Source organism: Tenrec ecaudatus, chromosome 3, assembly GCF_050624435.1.
Source record: "Tenrec ecaudatus isolate mTenEca1 chromosome 3, mTenEca1.hap1, whole genome shotgun sequence".
In the NCBI taxonomy this organism is placed as follows: domain Eukaryota; kingdom Metazoa; phylum Chordata; class Mammalia; order Afrosoricida; family Tenrecidae; genus Tenrec; species Tenrec ecaudatus.
This window is the reverse complement of record NC_134532.1, coordinates 196,663,887-196,671,858: the sequence shown is the minus strand read 5'-3', so window position 1 is coordinate 196,671,858 and position 7,972 is coordinate 196,663,887.

The window sequence follows — 7,972 nt, the reverse complement described above, 5'->3', positions numbered from 1 at the left end:
GTCCAGCGCCTCATCCCGAACCCCAGCCTCTTCTAGCCAGAGACCAGACGATCTAGATGGTGCCTGGCTACCACCACCCATTATTTGGTCCTGGGACACACTCGAAGGTCCTGGTTAGAATGGAAAAGAAAACTGTAGGACACAACTATAATTCTTCTGTAAAGGACCAGACTGACCGAGACCCAAGGAACTTCTGGGATGAATGTGCTGTGATACCTTTTAACCCAGAGGGAAGTTCCTGCCGGAAATCTGAGGAGAGTCTGGCCCTTGAAATAGACCATGGCACCATGGGGAATGTACTCTTTGGAGGAGTCAACTCTATGAGACCAAATGCTCAACATTTGCCCAAAAACCAAGAGGAGAAGGCGAGGAGAGTCCGTGAAACTGGAGGGGAGCAAATGGGGGGCTGGGGGTGGAAATGGGGGAGTGCTGACATGTGTTATGGGGATTGTAGCTACTTTCACAGAGCCGTTATTCTGTGCGAATTGTTGAGATGGGAGTCTCGTGTGTTATGTCGACTTTCACCTATGCAGTACAGGGGTAAAAAGCAACAGCAATAACCCATACACATCATGCATTGGTGGAAGGATAGTGGGCCAGGGACTGCCAGAGAAAGAATAGAACTTAGAACCAATTGTGTTTTTAGACTGAGTCCTTGTTTAGAAAGCATTTCTTCATGTTTTCTCCTTTGGTTCTCACAAGGAATCATTTGGGCAACAGTGTTACTATGTATGCTTTAAAACAAAAAAAGAAATGAGGTGTCCTAGTGGCGTTTTGGAGTTGGGCTGCTAACCACAAGGTCAGTAGTTTGGAACCAGGAGCTGCTCCATGAGAGAAAAAGGAGGCTGGCTGCTCCGATACAGATTTACAGCACTGGAAACTCAACAAGGGCAGTTCTACCCTGTCCTGTAGGGCTGTTGTGAGTTGGTATAGACTGGGTGGCTGTGGTTTGGTTTGTTTCAGAGTTTTTAGTCGTGAAGAACTGGAGGCTAGGAGGTTTGTAAAGTGACTCAGCAAGTTGTGAAGCTAGCTGGGAATTTAGGCCAGGTAGCATGGTGGTTAGGCATTGGACTGCTCACTGCTAGGTCAGCAGTTCGAAATCACCAGTGGCTCCGCAGTACTCCCGTACAGAGTTTTACTCTCAGAAACCCACCGGGCAGTTCTATCCTGTCCCAGAGAGTCCCTATGGGTTGGAATCGAGTCCACAGGCATGAGAGAGTGAGTTGGTTTTGCTGTTATTCGGTGCGGTTGAGCTGGTTCAGACTCATAGTGGCATCTGTGCACAACAGAATGAAACCCTGCCGGGCCCTGTGCCACCCTCACAAATGTTGTGTTTAAGCCTACCAATGCAGCCATGTGCCAACCCATCTGTTAAAGCTCTTTCTCGTGTTTTGCTGTCCCTCTACTTTACCAAGCACAATATCCTTCCCCAGGGTCTGGTCACTCCTGGCACCATGTCCAAAGTATATAAGATGAAATCCCAATATCCTTGTCTCTAAAGAGTATTTTGGCTGTACTTCTTCCAAGACAGATTTGGGTTGTTTTTTCTTTTGGCAGGTCACGGTACTGCCAATATTCTTCACCAACACCATAATTCAAATACCTTGATTTTCTTTTCAATCGTCCTTATCCATGTCCATCTTGCATAGGTGTCACCCACCAGCCTTCCTGGAAAGACGTGAAGTCACTTTCAAATCACACGTCCAAGAAGACAGGAGGAGTAGCTAGATCCAGGCAGCAGAGTCCATCAGATTCCCACACGGGAAGACACACGTGCTTGAGATGTTTCTGGCAGCCACGCTGCAAAGAGAAATATGACAGGCCATAGAGGTTTCTCTTCTGACTAGAGCGAGCCCACAGTGCCCGAAACGAAATTCAAGTAGCAATTTATCACATTGATCTGTGTAAAGATTACACCACTTGGCACTGTTGTGATCAGTACCTTTCACAGATGCAAATATAGATGCTTGTACAGTCTCCAACCAACACTGTGTGTCAACATAGATGGTTGATAGGAGACTGTTTGGTCAGATCTTGCTTTTTTGCCTGGTGAGGGCATTTGAGCAAGCGGCTCAGGGATAATGGCTCAGGAAGCTAGCTTTCTAACTCCTTTCCCAAAGAAAGGGATAGGATTTGGAGTGTACACAGGAATGGATGATTAAGTGTGTCTGTGGGACTGCCGTAGGTCTCATGAGTAATAAATGAAAGTGCTTGAATGAGTTGCTAAATCTTAATTACTTGTCTTGACACCCTCCATCGGGCACTTATAACACTGATACTGTCAATTAAACCAGGGGTTGGGGATATTTACTGTCACAGAATGTATATGAGGCAATTTAAAATACTGTAACTCCAGTCAGGCGCACCTTAGTCCTCAAAGTAACATCTTTGCTTTTCAATCCTCTAAAGAGAGCGTGTGCGGTAGTTTCACCCAGAGCAGGGCACTGTTTGCTCTCTTGACAGCTGCATGTGAGAGGTGGACACTGAATAAGGAGGATGGAAGAAGAATGGAGGCATTCGAATGGTGCTGGAGAAGAAGAATGAGAGTACCGTGGACTGTCAGGATGCACATGTGCGCACACACACCCACACACACCCACCCACCCACCCATACACACATACACACACACACACACACACACACCCATACACACACACACACACACACACACCTGTCTTGGAAGCAGTACAGCCAGAATACTACTTAGAAGCAAGGATGGTGAAGAATTTAAAAAGAAGCAGCAGCAAGTATGGCAAGACTTCATCTCTCATGTTTTGGACGTGTTGTCAGGAAAGACCAGTCTCTGGAGAAGAACGCCATGGTTGGTAAAGCAGAGGGGTGGCAAAAAGAAGAAGGTCCTTGACAAGATGATTGACACAGTGACTGCAACTACGGACGGAAGCACAGGAACAATAGTGAGGATGACGCAGGGCCATGCAGTGTTGGGTTCTGTTGTGCATATGGCTGCTACGGGCTGGATCGGACTCGACGGCACCTAACAACAACAACTGTCAGAGAGTAAGGAATGCAAACATAACATTGTCGGAAAATGTGGCATAAATTGCACCCACTGAGCACAAAATCTCCTCCTTGGGCCCCAGTGCTCTCATTCTGTGGCATGCAGGATGAGAGCCAGTATGCATTCTGGCCCCTGTGGAAAGTCAGCCCACTTAAGCCTGGTTAGGAGAAGCCACGCTGTCCAAAGCCTCAGCCAATTTCTAGCCCAAAGGAATTTCAAATGTATCCAAGCTCTTGTATTAGTGACTGATTGAAACAGAAGCTTTATACCATATGACACATGATCCTGGAATAGATAACTGTAGCCTGAAAAAAATATATATATAGGCAGGTGCAAGCAGCTGTTCAGTTCTGTCATAAAAGAACTCAAGTTCAGTTCCAATGTTGATGTGCCTTCTCTCAAACACTAATTCTGCGAGGATCTTTCCAATTAACGGAAAAACATTCCCAAACAAGTAGATAACTTAGTGCGTTTTATTTAGATATCGTGTTGCTGCTATTAGGTGTTACTGAATTATAGCGCTAACATAGTCCTGTGCCAGTCTCACAATCCACGATCGTTGCTATGCTTCAGCTCATTGTTGTCGCCTGTGTCAATCCATCATCTCCTTGAGGGACTTCCTTTTTTTTTTGTTTGCTGACCCTCTGCTTCTTTACCGAACAGGATATCCTTCCCCAGGGACCGGTCCCTGCTAGAAACATGTCCCCAGTATGTGAGATGAAGTCTAACCGTTCTCGGTACTAAGGCACATTCTGGCTGCATTCTTTGCAAATAGAAGTGTTCATTCTGTTGTCCATAGCATATTTCATATTCTTCCGCAACACCATGATTCAAAGTCTTCTTTCTTCTTCAGTCTTCCTTATTCATTATCCAGCTTTCTTTCGCACACATATGAGGGGATGGAAAGCATCCACCAAGTCTTCGGTCAGGACCACTTGGTCTTCAACGTGACATCTTTGCTAATTTATACATCAAAGTTATCGTTGACAACAGAGTTGCCCTATGGCAATAGATCACTGGATCTCTTCAAGGTGTTGATTGTGGATCCAAGTACAATGAAATCCTTAACAATTTCAATCTGTTCTCCGGTTGCCGTGATGTTGCTTGTTGGTCCAGTTGTGTGGGATTTTGTTTTCATTATGTTGAGGTGTGACCCATATTGAAGGCTGTAGAACTTGATGTTCATCAAGGTCCCTGGGTGGGGAAGGCAGTTGGCACTAGGACTGAATGATGGTGGTTTGGTTTGGGTCCATCCCAAAGAGCCACTGAAGAAAGGCTTTACAATCTGCTGCCACAAGGTCACAGCCATTGAAACCCCCCTAGTTCTGCTCTGAAACCAGGGGGGCTCCTATGACTCAGAATTAAGTGATGGCAACAAGGAGAGAGAGAGGATGGTGCTGTGGACTAAGACACAGCAGAGGAAGATGGTGACACTCATTAGGGGTGTGGATCTCTTGGAGAGAGAGCTGACAGGGCTTGTCATTGTGTTGGAATCATGGCGTATGGGAAAAGAGAAGACTCAAGGATAAATCATTGGGCCTCTGGGGGAGGGGCGTGTTTCCCTGCTCACCAGTCTGTGCCCTGGTCAGGAATGATACCTCCTAGGCATTTTCTCTGGAGTGACTAGCTTTGGACTTTTCTGGGAGGAGACATGAATAATTCAAAATGTTAGCGCAAGGAATAACAAGGTCACTTTGCTCCTCTTTCATCAGGCGAACATTTCCCCCATCAGAATGACTTCTTGGATGAGCTGGTAAGTGAGACTGCTTTCCAGGCAGAAAGATTGTGTGTGTGTGTGTGTGTGTGTGTGTGTGTGTGTGTGTACATACATACCTGTGCCCACACAAGTGCGTGATGGAAGTACCTTCGCTTTCCCATTCACTATATGAGTTATGAATTGCTTTATCTGGCTAGTTAGGGTCTTTTTAGAAAGCAGAGCTTGGCTCCGGTGTGGTATTGGAGGGCTGGACCAAACAAGAGAGGAAGAAGACCACTAATAGCCGCTAGGGGCGGTTGAAGAATTGGAGGGATGTCTAAGACACACTCTTTCCCGTGAACTGTCCATGTCAAAACAGGTTGCTTGCAGGAGAGTTCAATTTGTGCTCCCCCACTGGCCTTTCTACAGTGATCAAAATGCGAGTTTGGGGCTTTATGGAACAAGCGAAGGATGTCAGATTTCATTCAGAGAATTGTGGCGCCTTGGTCCCTGCTGGTCCAATAATCAGATGATCGGAGGATGTTTCAAGGAAGAAGGCTCTTGAGGTTCTTTCAGTGCCAGGAACTGAATCTCTCTGTGGAGTCCACACTCCCATTAAAAAAAAAATTGGTCTATAATTCACTCACTCATTCACTCACTGCCATTGAATCAATGTCAACTCACAGCAACCCCCATAGGACAAGGTAGAACTGTTCCTGTGAGTTTCTGAGACTGTAGCTCTTCAGGGGAGTAGAAAGCCCCAGCTTTCTCCCACAAAGTAGCTGTTGGTTTCAAACTGTGGACCTTGTGGTTACCAATCCAATAGATACTCGTTCATACAATTCAATAGTTCAGTCATATAAAGAAGTGCTGCGCCATCAACTCCGCAGTCAAATTTCTATCATTTTCTTCTTTCTTGCAAGTGCTATTGCTAGCACCCTCAGGTCTTGATGTGTAAAGTGTGGCTTCTCGAGCTTATCTCATTTACCATCCCTTTTCAGAAAAATATTTAGAAATTGTGCAGCACCCTCCTGGTAATTATAAACCGTTGATACTATGGGAGGCAGTACGGTCCCCTTTGGGAAACATGGTCATGGAGTTTATCCCAAGGGTGAAATTAGGAGACTTTAGTGATTGGACAAACAGAGGAAGTCCTTGTACTCCTGCGACACGCATTCGGTATCAGTGATGGTGTAAACTGTTCTTCCCAGGCAGAAAGAACTGCTGTGCTCACACCTTGAACTAATGAAGGTGTAAAGACCAGGAGAGCCCTCTCTCTGGGCCTCCAGTGAGGGTTCCTGGAAGGATTCTTGGACAGATTCCTGGGACCTGTGCTGAGTGGAGTTTGGAGAGGTTATTTGACTCTTAGAACTAGCAGCTCTGTCATCAGCAGCTCTAGCAGAGTGCCTGGATGTTCCTTCTTCTGTAGAAAGAGAGGTTGCTGCTGGCTTAGTGCTCTGATCACCCCTTATAACTATGGGAACAGAGGCCGTTAGTCTCGTCCCCACCTGCCCCGTGGTGGAGTGGAGCTGCGCTCTGTTCTCTTTCAGCGTTCGGTAGGTGGGGGTTAACTCAGTCCTAAGACGGTGCTTTGAATGTGGCTGCAGAACATAGCTCAGGGTGGTGTTCCCGTGTTCAGACAAGATCCATCAGGCTCCCTATTGGTACAGGGAGTTGAGAGAAAAAAGCCAAACCTTCAGGCATTTTCTTACTCACTGATTCTGCTCTCTATTTCATAAATGTTTTACAGTGGTTGGTGCCCAGGAACTATTGCAAGATACAGGTTTCTCCCGCGACTGGAAAGTAGAGTGCTCGGTGATCATAAGCGATCTGGCCTAAGGAGAAGTCACTGTCAGTCATTTCTATGGGGAGAAATTTCTTGACCATTCTCAGACCCAACAAACAACCCCCAAAATCATACCAAATAACACAGAATACCTAACTAACACTAACGGAGAGTGTTGGTAACGTTCAGCGGACTTGATACCGAGAGGCTGAGTGTGGTTCCCGGGAAACCAGCTTAGCGGGCACCACTCTCCCTGCTTGGAATTCACACGCCCCCTTGACTGACTCACTGCAAGGTGAAGACGAGTTTTGCTTTTTTGTCCTTTTCCCTAAAAGTGCACATCCTCTTCAAAGTTCTTCCAGTCAGTGAAAAGAGGTACTAAGGTAGGTGTTAAGGGACATAAAGCAAACTTTCCAGAAGCAGCAGCCGCTGTTAGATGCCAAATCGGTTCCCACTCATAGCGACTGTCAGCACAACAGAATGAAATACTGCCCACTTCTGCCCCCTCCTCGCAATTGTGGTTGAGCCCTCTCTTGCAGCCACTGTGTCGATCCGTCTTGTCTAGGACCTTCCTCTTTTTTTGCTGCCCTTTCACATTATCACACACGAAGTCCTTCTCCAGGAACTGGTCTTTCCTAGTAATGTGTCCAAAGTATGTGAGATGAAGTCTCACCATTCCTCCCTCTAAGGTGCACTCTGGTTGGACAAGAACCCAAACCGATCTGTTTGTCCTTTTGGCAGTCCATGGCACCATCATTCAAATGCATCATTCTTCTTCAGTCTTCTTTATTCCATGTCCAACGTTCACATGCATACGAGGCGCTTGAAAATACCGTGGCTTGGGTCAGACTATATTCGTGAGCATTGATTACAGATCCAAGCAAGACAAAATCCTTGACAACTTCAATCTTTTCTCTGTTTATCCTGATGTTACCAGTTCTGAGGATTTGGGTCTTCTTTACATTGAGTTATACTCCATACTGAAAACTGCAATCCTTGATGTTCATCAGTGTTTCAAACCCTTGAAAAAGTGGAGGATCCTATATTTTCCAGTATATTGATAAATAATAAAGGATTCTACCGTAGCAATAATGGGATCTCCGCCCAACCCCCCTCCTACCAAGTGGTGTTGAATACAGAGCTTTGTACTTTGCATCGGTTGCCTACCCCACCGTCCCTGAAGATTCAGGTCAGCCTTAAGAACCGCTTCATACTGAGGCCATAATTCATTCTGTCTATCAGAGTAGGCAGTGGTCTTCTCAGGTCCTGTTATTATTTAGGCAGAGGATCAGAGGGACCCCTTGCTTGGCAAGCATAGTAGCCTAAACATAGGATCTGTTCTGTGGGCAACGGACTGCTTATTTTCAAGTGGTTAACCCATGTTGCATATGCTGTGTTTATGGAATTCCAGAAAGGTTGTGTCTGGAAAGAGTTGTGTGTGTGTGTGTGTGTGTGTGTGGTTATTATAGA